The sequence below is a fragment of the Hesperophylax consimilis genome, chromosome 18, assembly GCF_061612785.1.
Source record: "Hesperophylax consimilis isolate HC1 chromosome 18, BYU_Hcon_1.0, whole genome shotgun sequence".
In the NCBI taxonomy this organism is placed as follows: Eukaryota; Metazoa; Arthropoda; class Insecta; order Trichoptera; family Limnephilidae; genus Hesperophylax; species Hesperophylax consimilis.
This window is the reverse complement of record NC_142853.1, coordinates 24,580,605-24,598,624: the sequence shown is the minus strand read 5'-3', so window position 1 is coordinate 24,598,624 and position 18,020 is coordinate 24,580,605. Positions and strand designations below refer to the sequence as shown.

The window sequence follows — 18,020 nt, the reverse complement described above, 5'->3', positions numbered from 1 at the left end:
AATTATTAGTCGTCTTAAATATCAAATTGAAAATATCTCCCGAGTAGAAAAAAATGCCGCCAACGGGAATTGAATCCGTACCTTCTGATGTTCAATCCTCGGAAAAAAATAAAAAATAAATTTGTAAGTTTTAAAAGACGTTTACATTAAAAAATAAAGTTTTTACGGGTCGATTTTTTCAAGTTCATGTTTCCAAGTCCTAATCGGCCTTGTTTCCATATGTCAAGGTCATGTGTCAAAGTCCTAAGCAGCCTTGTTTCCATATTTCAAACTCATGTCTTAAAATCCCAACCAGTCTTGTTTCCATATTTCAAGCTCATATGTCAAAGTCCTAACCAGCCTTGTTTCCATGTTTCAAGCTCATGTGTCAAAGCCCTAACCAACGTTGTTTCCATCTTTGAAGGTCATGTCTCAAAGTCCTAACTAGGCTTATTTTCCATGTTTCAGGCTCATCTGTCAAAGTCTTATCCAGGCTTGTTTTCCATGTTTCAGATATCCTGCGCACGATGTGCCCCCCGCTCGCTGAATGAGCGCGCGCGCGGCAGGCGGGGGCGCGGGGCGCGCGGGGGCAATGGCGCGCGTGCGGTGAGGCGGCGGCGGGGGCCGGGGCGGGGCCACTACACGGCCCGGGGCCCACGCCACTGCCACGCCACTGCCACGATAGCCGCGCATGGATCACGGGAAAGGTAAAACCTACCTCTTAATTTTACCTACCAATCAACCAACCCCGACTTTCATTAAGCTATAACGTATTCCAATCACTTTATAGAGATCGAAACAGAGACACAGCACCGAGGTATTTTCTACGATTAAAGATCTCGGTATCGTCTTTGATCCCAAACTAACGTTCTCGGACCACATATAAGAGCTCACCCCAGCTTGCAAACTTCAACATCAGAACATGAATACTGTTTAATGACCCAGATGCAATAATAGTTCGATGGCGTTATAAGAAATAAGCTGATAATGGTGAATGGACTCCAAACTAAATATATAAATTTGCTGGAAAAATCAAAAAACTCAGGTATGTCTATATATGCACCACATGACTTACTTGAGACAACAGATAGTTTTAAACTAGAAAACAGACGTTACGCAAATCTTGCAATAGATAGTTTTAAACTAGAAAACAGACGTTACGCAAATCTTGCAATACTTAGGTTTAATATAATTCATAACTCTATTAATAGTCCATTCCTCTTGGAATGCTATGGCTTATACGTGTGGCTGAAAACTTCAGCCTTAGTTGTCGCCACAACTTGTTCAAGATACCACAGGGCAGAGAAGATGTTCTAGCATGAATAATATGTCCTACAATAATGGTTTCAGGACACTCTGGTTGACCAGGGTATAAATAAATAAACCAAAGCCTCAACTTTTCGATTTTTCTTTAACAAGTACTGCATATTTCAGTGACATTATAGTGGTCGAAATTGTAACTCAGTAGGCGTCACAGTGGTTCTCTTATTTGATGTTATTTATATTATTTCTTCTTAGCGACATCTGCGATTGGTCATAGTATTTAGTCTTTATAAATTCCAGAAACTTATGATTTTTCTCAGCAGATCTGCTATTCTTCTTGGATGTTAGTCTAGTTATTATTCAAAGACATGCATCTCCAATGTGTTTTTATGTGTGTGGCTTTGGAGATCTTTTGGCAGACCATATCAGAATCTAGGTATCCGCGATGTTCTTGGACGAATAAGAACTTCTAAAAAGTCTTTGTAATGCTGTAATATGATTCCTTAGTTATCAACATATATTTCTCGCATAATTTTCATTATTCTTACGCGTAAAATTGTTAATGTTTAATGCCATATTTTGTCCTTTGTTTCTTTTTTGAAACCAGTCAAATATTGCAAGTGATAATTTTGAACCTCTACCGTCAGAAACATAGACAGAAAATAGTACATATTGTACAGAAAATACTACCTCTTCGAAATTGGAACCCACCACTGAAAAACGTTATCAAATGGTATTAGATATTCTAGGACCAAAGCTTTTGACGTAAATCAACTTTTGGACTGTTGAAACTCCAACAAAAAATGTTTATTTTCTTGTAGTGAACGTATTTAAAACTGACCTTAATTTAGTTGATTTTCTGATGTAAATTTTTCGCCTCTCAAAATAAAATATCTGTACTGTAGGTATCCCTGTTTGTAGAAATAGCGTACGTATAATAAACACATCCTCGGTGTGCGCCGAATCGGCCTAGATAAAATCCATAAATATGTTTTACGTTCCTTTAATGCGAAGTGTTTACATTATCTCTGGAATCGATTGCTCTTAGTGTAAACTGAATTATTCGATTTGACAGGAACATAATATGGAAAATGGGTTCGGAAAGCTATAATGATAGTATGCAATGCGAAAATTATGATAAATAAATTTGTGTGTCTACTAAGTCGGATTCCAGGTATAAAACTTTGTTATTTTTGGGAAATAAATTTGTATATAATATATTATGATTTTCTGTTATAATAAGATAATTCTAAGGATGGGTTATTTCACAGAAATTGAATAATTCTTAAAATTTTCGAAGTTTTAATTCGAGCTCTGTGAATGGTATATTCATGTTCTATTTTCATGAATTGGTTATTTCACATTACTTAGGATGGGTTTTTTCAAGAAATTTGAACAATTCATTTAATTTCAAAGTTAATTTTCAACTTCATCGAAAGTTCTATTCCAATTCTTCTATTTTTTCAGTTCTGTGAAGCATCTCGCCCATAATGATATAATAACATAACTTGAATAGAACATTCACAGGACTTGAAAATTGACTTTGAAATTTGATGAATTTTTCAAATTCTGCGAAACAACCCTTCCTTAGACAGTAAAAGTATTTGAATAGGACTTTCACATAACTTGAATATTAACTAGGAAATTTGATGAATTGTTCAAATTCTTCGAAACAGCTCGTTAGTAGATTTGAATATTCTGGGATTTTTTTTGAAGGCTGCTGTTAGCAGACTCCTATGAAATATCTGTAGAACAAACTCAGCACGCCTAAATTCCGTCTGTGCATTATAGATGGCAATCGGTCTGTTAAAAACGTATTGTCAATCAGACAGACCGCCCCCCAAAGCAAAGAATCAAGTAGGTTTATCACGTATTATCGGGTTAGGTATAACGCAAAGAAGAAACAATTTTTTAATCATTTCCAGCAGTTGAATTAATTTTATATTGAACCGTTTTTAAATGTTTCATTCCTCCCGTCTTAATAATCAGATTATTAGACGCCGAATTTTATATACATACCAATATTGGTGTATTGTAAAGCCGGCCTTATGTATGGTTTAAGGCCATTTATACCATACAAACGCCGCACGTAATAAGTCAAGTTTATGACTGTTCCGACCTTACGCCCTGCGTTATATTCACAGCGCATTTTTAAGTAAAGCCTTTCTAAAAATCGTGGTGCACACATTACGTAGTGCGTAAGGTCAGAACAGTGAAAAACTTGACTCATCACTTATTGCGTTTTTTTGGTTGGTACGGTATGAAAGCAAGCTCAAGGCCGGCTTTACCGCATCAACGTTAAACTGGCGAGTAAAAATCTATTTAGTAAGACGGTTTGTGTTTAAAGGCGTACCATAGCTAGGTGAAAAAAACAATTTTATTGGAAAGACTTTAGTTTTATTAAGTGTCTTCTTCTGTCTTCAAGTGTATTTGGGGGTGCAGGGTGTTCCTACAATACCTAAAGTGATTGACCTGTCTAATTGGACGATTACAATAGATTCCTATAGTAACGTGACGTAACCAATTCAATATAAACTCTGTCATGTAATGTGAAATCAATATGTCCAGCTGCTTTTTCACATACAATATAAGTAATATCATGCGGTGGGGATACACCTCCATATTATTTTAATTCATTTCTATTTTAATAAAACCCCCATATTGAATATTCTACTGTGACGGCTGTTCGAGGAAATTGCCTGGAAACAGTGTTTAATTCCTGAAAAATTAATGCAAGATAGATGGAGTCAATCCAACCAGCACTTGGCGACTAAACTAACGCACAATCAAATAAAGGTGGCAATTAGTAGTATAAGTTTAAAGCAGATTGTATACTTTTAATATCATTATATTATTAATTAGCTGTACCCTGTCACGCGTTGCTGTGGCTCTGTCTGTCTGTGCATATAAAAATAATAGCGCTCGTTGTTTTACGTCCAACAAATGGCTCTGTTTTTAAAAAGATATTATTTTACTTCTCACATGTGACATATATATACTATAATAGGTATATAAAATTATAAAAACACATGCTTATTTCAAATGCAACGTTGTTGTCTCAAACTTTCAAAGCAATCGGTGAAGAATTTTTTAAGATTTAAGATGTTGAACAAACGAATATTTGCATTTTTTATTTTTTATATATTCAATAATATTGTTATTGGGTTTATAAAAACAGTTTATTTTTAAACAAGTTCTGCTGTGTAATTATTATTACGCGTGACAGCTGTTTCGCCCTCTGAATCAAACTGTTGATAATGCCTTCAGAGGGCAAAACAGCTGCCACGCGTAATAATAATTACACAGCAGAACTTGTTTAAAAATAAATTGTTTTTATAAACCTAATAACAATATTATTGAATATATAAAAAATAAAAAAAATAAAATGGAGCTCTACAAATTAAATTTATTAACAATAAATGAATGAATATTTGCATTTTTATTTAAATAAAGATCTAGTGGTCCCTGGTAGAGGTTGCTCTGACACAGATCACCTTTTGTGTAGACCGCATTTTATGTAGACCTCATTTTGTGTAGACCGCCTTTTATCTGTTGTCGGATATTTTATGCATTTGATGCATTTGATATATATAGAATACATGCGAAAGTCACATCAATCGTAGATATTGTTATGACGTTTCATTTGATGTCGATCATTTCAGCAGATTGTGATTATTGTTCAATACGATAGAAAATGAGTAAAAATGCGACCGGTATCGATGTCTCTTATAACCTTGCCTTGAAGTATATGTCTTTCATAGTGTGACAGTACGAACACGATCCATAGAAAACACTTTCCATACACAGTTTTTTTCTCAATGTTTATTCATCTCATATTTAAGTGTAATAAATAAAATAAAATTCTTAATTTTTAATGGATACTGTTGTGTTCCCACAAACAGTTCTCCAACTCGTCATAGAAGGAGATTATAAATAAATGGTTCTCTGTGATAAATCAGGGATTTATTAATACTCCGCGTATTACAATGGTGACTCGATAGTCGACCTAACTAGAAGCTGGCTAAATGGAATATGTAAACAGTAAGTTTGTCTAGGAACATTCTCACTGGCCCTGGCGACTACTGGCTACTAGCTGCCATCTTGCGGACTTCCACGCAAGCTCTATGCACTGCCCTCTATGAGTTCATCTGTGAAGCTCAGGTAAATGAAGATTGATTCTGAAATCTAAACAATGTTTCTGCTTTCACTTGTAGTAAATGAACTTAAATTTTATGTAGTGCAATTTGGTGAATAATATTGTATCCAAAACTATCCTATGTTTTAAGCTGGAAATCGGTTGGGCAGTTTCGGAAATTGGCGTGTACGAGCACAGTGACACGTGATTTAGAAATGTGCTCATTAAAAAAAGACTTAATCAAAATCTACATGGCTCTCTGCCAATCACTGTTAGAATACGGTATTATCGGATGGGGTAGTGCAAATAAAAATATACTAAATCCGCTAATTAAAACTTAAAAAGCCATAATGAAAATTATATTGAAAGTTCCAGTAAGAACTAGCACTGACGAAATCTTCACCAATCTTAACATCATGTCAATTAAACAACTATATTCTAAAAATATACTCAATTTTATTCATAAGTACAAAACCCAAGAAATAACAACAAACACTTACAATAGAAACACTAGATCTAATGGTCAAAAACTTATCCAACAAATAACTACTAATACAACTTTTGGGAAAAAAAGCTTCTTATATCATAGTATTAAACTCTACAGTAAAATACCACCCTCACTCAAAAACCTCAACACTTTAACATTTAAATCTCAAATAAAAAGCTGGATACTTAATATAGGGAGATCTGAAATAGAAAATATACTGATATCAAACATAGACTAAAACCGAATCTACTAAACTGAACTTTACAAAAAAAACACTATCTTACTTATTTTAAAATTATACTACATGATATATGTTTACAATTAAATTCATATGTAACTGTGTTGTAATATTAATTTCTTATAATTAAATTATAATATGTAAATGACATCCTCAGCACGGGAGATCCCAGTGAGGATATCATTATCTCTATATATTACTAAGAAAAGAAGACAATAAATCATCATTATTATTATTTTTATCTATTAAAAAAGAAAGGATGCTGTAATTTTAATAATCTGTCGTAATTCAAAGCGTTTTGTTCGATTTTGACTCGCATTCTGCCACATCTCTCACTGCACTGAGTTAAATATAAATAGAGTCCACATTCATTGAAGTGTAAAATATAGTTCCCGTGCGGAATCGCCGGTGACAGATAAATAAGAACAGCAATAAAAATTTGTGCATGTACGTGAATGTGAATGCGAACGTAATGAAGAAATGGCATATAATCATTAATAATCTACTCACTATTTCTAAATCTTTGGGCTTTTGTATGAAACAAATTGGTCCTAAAATACCATAGATATGCCAATATAAAGACAGTAAAATTCTCATCCGTAGCCTACTTATTATACTATACACCAATGAAAAACTCTGAAAATTTATTCCATAGACTTTCAGAGTTTTTCATTGGTGGATATAGCTAGGCAATCATATGACGTCATAATATTTTGGTTCCAATTTTCGATCATAGTTATATCACATAAAAATTAGAAGTATATAACCTGTCTCAATAGGTGAACATGAGAGCATAATTTTTCGCCAATAGTTTTTTGCAATTTGTTTATGAAGTAAAAATAATCTGTTCCGGTGACAGCAAAGTCACTGGGACACTGGAACATTTCTTTTAAGGTGCCACAATTTAAGCTTCTTCAATCCAAAATGAATATTAAAACTGACAGACACAAGAAACGTAAAAAATTGTGTGTCTTGAATTGGATACGTGCTTAGCCGAATAACATATCATGAAAGAGATACACACATAGGAATACTCGTAATAATAAGTCATAATATAAAATGTCGTTGCAAAGTCGCTAGTAGATATTTTCAACCCAGCAGTCCTTCGGGATGGTGGCGCGAACAAAATTACTTTTCATTTCCTACATCCCCCATGAGACGTGTCTTCCAATTGATTAGATATTAGATTATTGTTGATTCCCTGATTGCTAATCATTTTACAAACCAATTCAATTGAACATTTTTATTTTTGCCAGGAAAATATACACCATGTTTCTTTCAACTTCAGGAAAATGCAGAGAAATTTATTTTATATCAATAATTTTTTAAGGTTATACCGATCGATGTAATATTTAATCATTGAAGAAGACTATAATACTAATAAATCAAAATGAATTATGAAATAGATCAAGACGCAGAAAATAAAAAAGGTAACGGTCGTAGCTGGGAATCGAACCAAGGATTTTTAACAACGCCACTTACCTCTCAGTCATTGTGATCTAATCTTTGTCGATCTCAAATTTGAATCTAAGAATTAATCTAATTTTCTTCGTATAGTTACTAATTTAAATTTATTTCTAGATTACGAATAAATTCGTGTAGACCTTTGTAGTCATGCAATAAGATTGCAGCCAAAAAAATGGTAAAATTAGTTGAGGATAATATTCTTATTTCTGTTTTATTTGAATTTTGTATTGTGCTCGTTATTATAAAATATATCCGTCGTGGGTATCTCCTCGTTCGCATAGATACATAGGTGGTGCAAAGCCAATCAGTTGTTAGGTTACGGTCGGTCAAAACAAATATCCCATTTAGTGAGTAAGCGGTATAATTTTGACGATTTTATCGATGACAAAAACTCTTGATTTATCAAAATGATTCATACTATTTTAGCGTGGGCCGTAATGGAAAAAAATCCTTTGATTTTCAACACCAAAAAACTCGGTTATTGATCAACCGTTAAAACAACAATATTTTACTTAAAACGTTGGAATTTCATTTTTACTTGTACTATCATGTAGAATTACCTCCCGAAGTTTGTGCACTTTACTCTAATACCTGGTAACTTTCCCTTATTTCCAATTCGGTTCGATTTCATGATGCTACACAAAGTGAAAGGTAAAAAAAGTCGAGGATGCCATTTTCCCACCCCTTAAGTAAAAATAAAGCCCTGTGAGTGTAATTTTCCTTTTTTACCTCTACCATCATGTAAAATCACCTCCCGAAGTTTTTTTAAAAATATTTTTATTCTAATATTAAGTAAATATGAGTTGAATTTTACCCAGATATTTTACAAAATATTACATTGCTGTTTATGTGGATACCTTATTACCAAATCTATCAACCTCGCCAAATGCCGATCGGATGGAACCGACATATATTTCGTACATTAACTGCTGTGAACCCGTGACCTCCAGCTTTACCGAAAGCCTTACCCCTCGACCACGGAGACCACGGAGTCATGATTTGCATTCATTCATTACCGAACACAAAAATGAAATTGAAATAGATGTATTTAAAAAAAAAAGAGCTCTTATAATAACATAACATTTATATAGCGCAGTTTTGTGTTGTTTCACTTTTTGTGCCAGAGAGGGGAGCCATGGTTCTTAACTTGGTTGTGTCGAATATTAACTTGGCGAATTTTGTGGATATATCACATAAAATATGTGACTTGACTAATTTTATGGATATATCACATAATATATGTGACTTGACTAATTTTATGGATATATCACATAAAATATGTGATTTGACTAATTTTATGGATATATCACATAAAATATGTGACTTGACTAATTTTATGGATATATCACATAAAATATGTGACTTGACTAATTTTATGGATATATCACATAAAATATGTGATTTGACTAATTTTATGGATATATCACATAAAATATGTGACTTGACTAATTTTATGGATATATCACATAAAATATATGACTTGGCTAATTTTATGGATATATCACATAAAATATGTGACTTTACTAATTTTATGGATATATCACATAAAATATATGACTTGACTAATTTTATGGATATATCACATAAAATATGTGACTTGACTAATTTTATGGATATATCACATAAAATATGTGACTTGACTAATTTTGTGGATATATCACATAAAATATGTATTCCAACACTACTCTTAAACCTTCTGTAGTAATTTTGAAAATCTATAATGTGATCACTGAATTTTTATTTTTGTTTGTTGTATTTTATATCTATTGACATTTTATTTTCATTATTTCTTCTTAAGTTATACTACCTACATTTAAAAGCCTTCTGGGCGTTTAATGAATAAACTATATAACATTACTTTTGTTTTAATAATAATGATTTTGCATTTGGGTTGTTTTAAAATTAGGTGATATAAATTGGTTTCCATTTTTTCGTAAGTTAATAGTATTCCTGATTTTCTATGAGTTTTTGTAATTAATCATTTTAAAAATGGAATCTTACTAAATATACATATTTGGTTTAATATGTGGTTATAATTTGTACATGCTATAAATATTATCTGATTACTAGAAAACGAACAGTAATATAATTAAAAACACTTTACAATGGTATGCTAAGGGTATCAAAGTGGTGACACCATGACAAATAGCAAAGGGTGCGACCAACGTTAATGAATCAATTCATCAAAATTTAATTAGTTAAGTAACTATTCACCACGCGGTTTCCCCGCAGGGGTAGGCAGAGCTGACGGACCACCAAACAACTCGGTCTTGGCACACACTCCTTGCCTCATTCACTTTCATATATACTCTTCTATTATTCTTTCTCTTGGACATGGGCCCGACTCCAATAACTGATTCACTTTATCGTGCCATGTCTTCCTCGGTCTTACCCGATTTCTTTTACCATTCATATTTCTGTCATATATTCTACTTACAATCTTTTCTTCCTTCATTTGAGATTCCCAAACCATATGAGCGTCCCTTTCTTAATCTTACTCATTACATCAGCATTGCATTCTTTGGGGATCTCAACATTTTTCACACATACATACATGGTTTTACTGCACATAAGCCTCAGGTATCTCATTTCTACAGCATTCAATCTGCTTTTGACATTCCTCTGCCAGTTCTATGCTTCACTTCAATACATCAGGGTGGATACCAGCACTCCGAATACCGAATTTCTACCGATTTGTAACAAGTTTCTCTTTAACTTTATAAGTTTTTAAGTTCCAAGAAAAATAGCGAGTTTTGTAAATAATGCCTATACATATTTTATGCTGAAACGTTAATTATTTGAAATTCCCTCCATAGAAAAACATCGTAAAGTAAGCTCCGAAAATTATTAAAAACACTATTTTTTCTGTTATTTAATATGTTAGGCATGAAAAAAATCACAATCTATGTTAAAATGCAACTAAAGCATTTGTTGAGAGATTTTTGTCCTATTTTAAACGAATCGTGTTTTATTAAATATTTTCACCATTTTTGCTTCGTTATTATCGTTTTTTTTTAATACTAGCGCGCTCCCTCTAACATTCGTATTTAAATATCTCTCTTTCAAACCATCTTTGAACGCTTACTACAGGGCCTTAATGGAGTTTCAGTCTTCCAAAGAAAATTCAGCTTAGAGGTGGTTAATGTTGTAATTTCGAATTCAAATTAAGAATACAAAAATAATTTCGATTTCCAACTAATAACAGATTACAGAATCAACTCTATGGTTAGTTCCATAATCGCCCATAGACAATAACATAAATGGTGCGTGCCATGACTTTTAATGCTTCGTCCCAGAATGTTCAGAATTTCTTTAATGTTTCGTGTTGGGGTCCCATTAGAACAGCCGGTAACATTGACAACGACGAAAAATACACCGGGATTTTCGTGGAATTTAACCACGAAATATGATTATTCAACTTTTCAACAACCTGTCATCGTAGGCATGTTTCAATGTGGTTCAATCCTTCATTATTATGTAAATTGATTACAACATCCAAAAGGCCATGTTTATGAAATATTTTAATAAGTTTGAAATGGAATTAATGCACAATTTATTCATGTAAATGTATTGAGAAAATATTGCAATTCTAAAATAAATATATTCCTTTACTAGTTTTATTTTATAATTTATAATTATTAAACCCTAAATACCCTTTAATGAACATGTTTAGCAAAACAGGTTGATATTAAAAATTTCGCTATTGGAATTTTAGGAGAATAAAATAAAAATTAGAACATGGAAATCGATAGCAGAAAAATAATAATAATATTTATTTATTAATTTCTTACACAATTACAAATTACGGTTTAATGCATATAAGAAATTAGGTTATATAATTTTTTTACAAAAGATTGTTTTCAAGTATTTATACATAAAAAAATAAATTTCAAGAAATGTGGAATTTCCAAAAAAATTTCAGGCAGTGGTGAAAGATCTCGTCAATGTGGAGAGACTCTTTCAAGAATCAGAAGAATTTCCCTTCTGAATCTCTTCTCACTGACGCCAAATATATCAATCTCGGAGGAGATTTGGTTTAGGAGCAATATACTCCTCCCTGTGAAATGTGTTTATGAGCCATGAAAAATCACGGGAAATTATAATTCCAATTTTGAAAAAGATTTTTTTTTGTAAAATAATATTTTGTTGAAAATATTATGCTATAGGTACTACTTTATTGCTTGTCTCAATTCTTCGCACATCAGTTCCAATTTTGCAAACGCAAATATGAGTTGAATCAGATTTTAGGCAGTACTAAATAACGCACAGCACAGAAAACGGTAATTATATAATAATGGTTTTTAATTTAAATTTTCGATTAAATCTTTTTTTTTTTGCAAAATCTTTAAAGTGAATTTCACCGCAAGTAATGATGCTTTACAATAGATTTGCTTTATATACCTAATAGTATACAATAAATTTGCTCTGCATATCTAATTTTTTACAATAGATTTGCTTTATATACCTAATAGTATACAATAAATTTGCTCTGCATATCTAATTTTTTACAATAGATTTGCTTTATATACCTAATAGTATACAATAAATTTGCTCTGCATATCTAATTGTTTACAATAGATTTGCTTTATATACCTAATAGTATACAATAAATTTGCTCTGCATATCTAATTTTTTACAATAGATTTGCTTTATATACCTAATAGTATACAATAAATTTGCTCTGCATATCTAATTGTTTACAATAGATTTGCTTTATATACCTAATAGTATACAATAAATTTGCTCTGCATATCTAATTTTTTACAATAGATTTGCTTTATATACCTAATAGTATACAATAAATTTGCTCTGCATATCTAATTGTTTACAATAGATTTGCTTTATATACCTAATAGTATACAATAAATTTGCTCTGCATATCTAATTGTTTACAATAGATTTGCTTTATATACCTAATAGTATACAATAAATTTGCTCTGCATATCTAATTGTTTACAATAGATTTGCTTTATATACCTAACAGTATACAATAAATTTGCTCTGCATATCTGATAGTTTACAATATATTTTCTTTACATTTATTTCTTTCCAAAGGTGCCTACCTAATAATTTACGATAGATTTGCTTTATATACCTAACAGTTTATAATACACTTGATTTATTTATTAGGTTACAATATTTATTTCCTTACACAAATGCCAACCTTTAACAGTTTAAAATAGATTTGCTTTATATATAATTTAACCAAACTAACTAACTAACCTTCACGCCGTTTTCCCGCAGGGGTAGGCAGAGAGGACGGACCGCCAAACAACTCGGTCTTGACACACACTCCTTGCGTCATTCACATTCACACATCGTCTCATACATACTATTCTATTATTCTGACTCTATATGGCCCGACTCAAGTATTTGATTCACTTGGTCGTGCCATGTCTTCCTCGGGCGTCCCCAACTTCTGCTACCATTCAAATTTGCATCGTATATTCTCCTCACACTCCTTTCTTTGCTCATTTGCTCTACATGCCCAAACCATCTAAGAATCCCATTCTTGATCTTACTCACTATGCTCACATCAGCCTTGCACTCTTTGCAGATCTCCACATTTCTCACACGATCATACATGGTTTTACCACACATACGCCTCAGGGATCTCATTTCTACAGCATTCAGTCTACTTTCATTCTTTCTCTGGGAATTATATAACTAAAATTATGTTCCACAAATGAATGTTGAAAAGAACGCTACGAAATCTTAACAACTGACTGTGGTAACGATTTTTTTTTATTCTCACCAGCAAGCAAACTTTATAACAGGGGTTTATGTACATAAAATTAATACTGTAAAATGTTTTCAAATAACTTTTTTACTTCAGCAACAATGCTTTCCAGCGCTGACGGATTTACCGGAGAAAAATACACTAATGGAAAAACCTGAAAATTCCATCCGAATAGAATTATGCTTAAAGTAGGTACGTACCTACAAGGCACGGGGTACTGAACCTACCCCTGTTACAGGTCAGGCATGCCACAGGAAAGAAGAAAAGAAAATAATTTATTACGGTAAAAATATTTTTGTTATTTTTTTCTTTGGGCTTCACTTATTTACTGAACGGCTTTTGGAAACATTATACAAGACTATTATACATTATATTTTCAGGTATTATATATATGAGTACATATCGGTAGGTACAATAATACAGACATACATATCGGTTTCTTTCGCAACTAATTATTTTTGTTTATTTTACTTTTGGAATAACTTAATGAGTAAAACCTCAAATTGTAATATTTAATTATTATTAAGACAATTAGCCTTGCCGGGGCCCTTACTAGGAAGAAAAGCGCCGCTCTACCGGAGGGCCCTGGGTTCCTAGATGTGACCGTCTCTTTTTCTGATTGAATCGCTAAAATTGTCTTCAATAATTAATTATCTTTGCTTTGATGCAGGACGAAAAGGTTTTGAATATATCGGGAAGGTCTGTATTAGGTCGCGCTACTTGTGAGTGATATGAATAATAGTTTTCTCTATTTGGTTGTCATCAAAGATATTAGAAGAACGAGATGTGCTATGAGCAGTTCATACTGTGCGGAATCGTTTTGCCCAGTGTCGCCGGTTTTGTTCACCAATACTACTGCACACCTTCGCTTACGCTAAGGTATCCGCACTAATACATAGAACAGATTTCTGTGCGTACACGTCCCGATAGTATTCAAAGTACCCTAATTAGGTAGTACTCCGCCTACGGTCCGGCGGCCAACATAGCATATCTCGTTCTTCTAATATCTTTGGTTGTCATAGTAAAAAATATGGTTGAGGAATTTTTTATCATATTTCCTTCGGACACTTCAAGTTTTTAAGCTCTTAAAAAAATATGTGAGTCTTTTTTAAGATAATCTCTATACATTTGCCGAGCAAAAAAAGTAATTTTATGAAATTCCCTCGATAGAAGAAAGCCGCAAAGTATGTCCCGAAAATTATTAAACCACTTTTTTTTCGGTTTTGATGTTATAGATGTGAATAAAATTCACAGTGTTTCTTTAAAAGCTTCTTTAGACATTTGTCTATAGATATTTTTAAAAGAGAATGCTTTATTAAATATATTCGCTTACGCATATTAGCGCGCTACTTCTAACATTCGTATTCATCTACCTTTGAAACGATTTCTTCTTCTTTTTGAAAGCTTCCAACGGAACCTTAATAGGGACACGAATATTTATAACACTTAAAATTTGAGGGCAGTCGATAAAGTTATACAGATATTTCATTTATTTTATTTCATCAAAAAAATTACAGAATATATAATATATCATTTGTAAGTAAAATACCTATGTGTAAGTTAGTAACCATACCATAGATACCATACTCAATGATGGATTGTGTGATTGCAAAATAAATCGTTTTTAGAATTTGTAAGTTAAGGAAGTTCCTTATGGATCTGAAGAAATGTATTGTTTTCCTAATTTTATTTGCAATGATCTGAGTATGTAGATTCCATTTGAGGTATGGGTCGATGGTGAGGCCGAGGTACATCTGTGGAGTGCGCTCTATACTGGGGCACTCATTACATTCATTGGAATTCGTACAGTTGTGTATTTTTATGGAGTAATCATCATTAGGTTGGCCTGTAGTATTGATGCTTGAAGTGACATATTTTGTTTTTTTCGTGTTAAGGGTAAGCGTATTTATATCTAACCATTTTTTAACTAAATTTATATTTTTTTCAGCTTTTTTAAATACAGCTGACCAATTGTTGTCTTCGAACAGTAAGACAGTATAGTCAGCAATGCTAACAATGCTTTCCTCATTTTCTAGGTTACAAAAGTTGTTAATATACAGTAAGAACAGAGTCGGTCCCAATACGCTTCCTTGTGGAATTCCGTAGTCAGTTGAGCGCTGATTACTGAGGGCATTCTGTATTTTAACCTGTTGTTTGCGTCCATTTAGGTAGCTTTTAAAGAAGTTTAGCTCTTTGTCCGTAATGCCGATTTTTTTCTAGTTTTATAATTTTTCTAGTCTAAAAAGATTGAGATACATATATTTCCTTTATCAAGGCTTTTTACAATGAAGTCTGTCACACTAGCAATGGCATTTGAGGTACTTTTGTTTTTTTGAAAACTCTCGACAAATTTTAAAGTTGTGCATTAAAGAGATTTTAAAAAACTTTAGACAAGCTATTCAGTAAAGTAATTGGTCTATAGTTGTTGGTATCTGTCTTATTTCCAGATTTGTAGATGGGAATTACAATGCTTGATAATTATATTATTATTAGTTAGTTTAATTTTATTATTATTGCTTGGCCACTGATTAGATAATAAACATTAGAAATGCCTTTCATGTAGGTTTGAATGGAAATCGACGTCGGCACTACCTTTCAGTTCTAGGTTCTAGACCAGGTGTGGCGAACCTTTTTGGGCCCGCGTGCCAAAAATCCTCAAATATTATTTCTAGATTGTGAGGCGTGCCCAAGCTGTAAAAAAATTAACCAAATAGATAAAATAAAAAAGTTTTTTTTTTCATAAGCTTAAAAATTACAATAGAGTTTCATAAAAATAAAGTCATAATCAATAAATGTACATATTAGTTATTTATCAATGAGATTTTTGCTGTTGTACATTCGATGACAAATTCTTTATATCTGGATCATATTTCGTCACTTTTAGTGACACACACGACCAACTGGATTCATCAGTCATTCTCGCTCTTGAATCACATTTTATGAAATTCATTTCTGAAAATAATACTCACATGCATATTATGTAGAAGAGAAAATTGATAATATTGCTCTCGCTAGTTTTTTTAACTTGCTAAAGATTTCTGGAATGGCTTTCCAAGTTCTCATTATTTCTTCTTCTGCATTTTTATTATTTATGTTAATCGATCGCTTTCAACAATTTTTTGTTTCCATAGCGAACTCGATTGCATTTCAAAATCTTCTAGATTTAGCCACTCGAAAATCTCCAAATTGAGGTCATCTGAGTGTATCTGGATATAAAATAAATTTTTATATCTTTTCAAATCTCCTGAATTGTTTGAATCTCGAAGAAAACTCGTTGATTATCGATTGAATAACTACAGAAAATTCTTGTGTTAATTTGATTTGATCCGGCTTTTCTTTTGCGAAAAGTTTTTTTGTATTTGGGAAATACTTGAAGGTGTTATATACAACGTCACGATCAAAAATATGTAATTTAGCTTGAAATGCTTTGATTAAATCAAACATAACAATAATTGTTTTGTTAACGCCTTACAATTTAATATTTAATTCATTTGAATGTAAGAACAAATCAGTAAAAAACATTAATTTTGAAAGCCATTCGAGGTCTAGTAACTCATTATATTTTTCAATGAGTAATGCGTAAAAAAATATTCCTATCGATTTCTCTGGAAAAATTGTCAGTTTCGGCGGGGAACATTGAATGAAATTTTCAAATGCAACGTGAGTTAAATTTGAGTTGAAACAACCCAATTCTGGATTGTTCAGATATTTTTGAAACAACTGGTCAAATCAAAAAAAAATATTTTTTTAACTTATAAATTAAAAAAAAAAAAAAATGAACTTGGAAATCGTTAGTGTGCCATCCAAATGATCAAACGTGCCACCTCGGGCACGCGTGCCCTAGGTTCGCCACACCTGTTCTAGACCATTTAGCAAGCGGTCTGTGAGAGAGCCTCTGTCCCTCTCACAAACGCATGACGTAGTATATCGCTATTGCATTTGAATTTCACAATGATGATGAACCACAGTTTTTTAAATTTATTTTAAGAATAAGATAAAAATCTCATTTAAGGATGTTCCGATCAAGTCATCAAAATGACGTTTTAATTAAAATTATGTGCAGTTTCAGTAAGGAACACTAACAATAAAACATTAAAAAAACCAAAAACGTTCCACATATAAAACTAACCTTCCACCAATAGAAATCGTACAGAGAATAATAATAAAATTTATTTGTTCTACCGAGCCGAACCCTCTGATGTGAAAATATCTGGAGTAAATTATTTTCCCATTTGATCTCTGGTGAGTTGACGTGTTGTTGTTCTTGTATTGTTTTATATTTATTTTGCTTATATAATGCACTTGCATAATGTTGATTGACTAGCTGATCATTTGTGGAAAAGTGAGTGAAAGGGTTTAGTTTTTCCTATGGGGAAGATTTAACCCGGACAATAAAATCGGAAGTATAAATAAAAAATTAAAAATTTAAAAAAACTCAAGACTACCCGATAAAGCGCTTATTCGAAGATTTTTAAGTACCTTCATTTTAAGATTTGTACATTAAAAATTCAATAATTCAAATCGTAAAATAAAAAGACAAGTGCCAATTTTAAACTGAAAACCGAACTCGACTTAAATATATTTTTCCATGCCCAAAATTAAATACTTCATTTGCCCAAAATTATTATGCTTACCAAGGAAGAGCTTTCTCTAATCGAATACCGGAAGAAACTAGAAGCATTAATGACAAAATCCAAACATTGAAAACCGT

General features: G+C 32.2%; 1 protein-coding gene across 2 annotated transcripts in view; it reads left to right on the top strand.

Moving 5' to 3' along the window:
• The first annotated feature begins 553 nt into the window (after positions 1–553).
• Dhit (regulator of G protein signaling double hit) overlaps positions 554–18,020 on the top strand; it is a 170,425-nt gene continuing 152,958 nt past the window's right edge. The window contains exon 1 of one of the 2 annotated variants that reach the window (XM_089642729.1): positions 554–686. The gene's annotated coding sequence lies outside the window, so the exon portion shown is untranslated. The remainder of the gene's footprint in view (positions 687–18,020) is intronic. The other variant, XM_089642730.1, reaches the window with a different exon arrangement.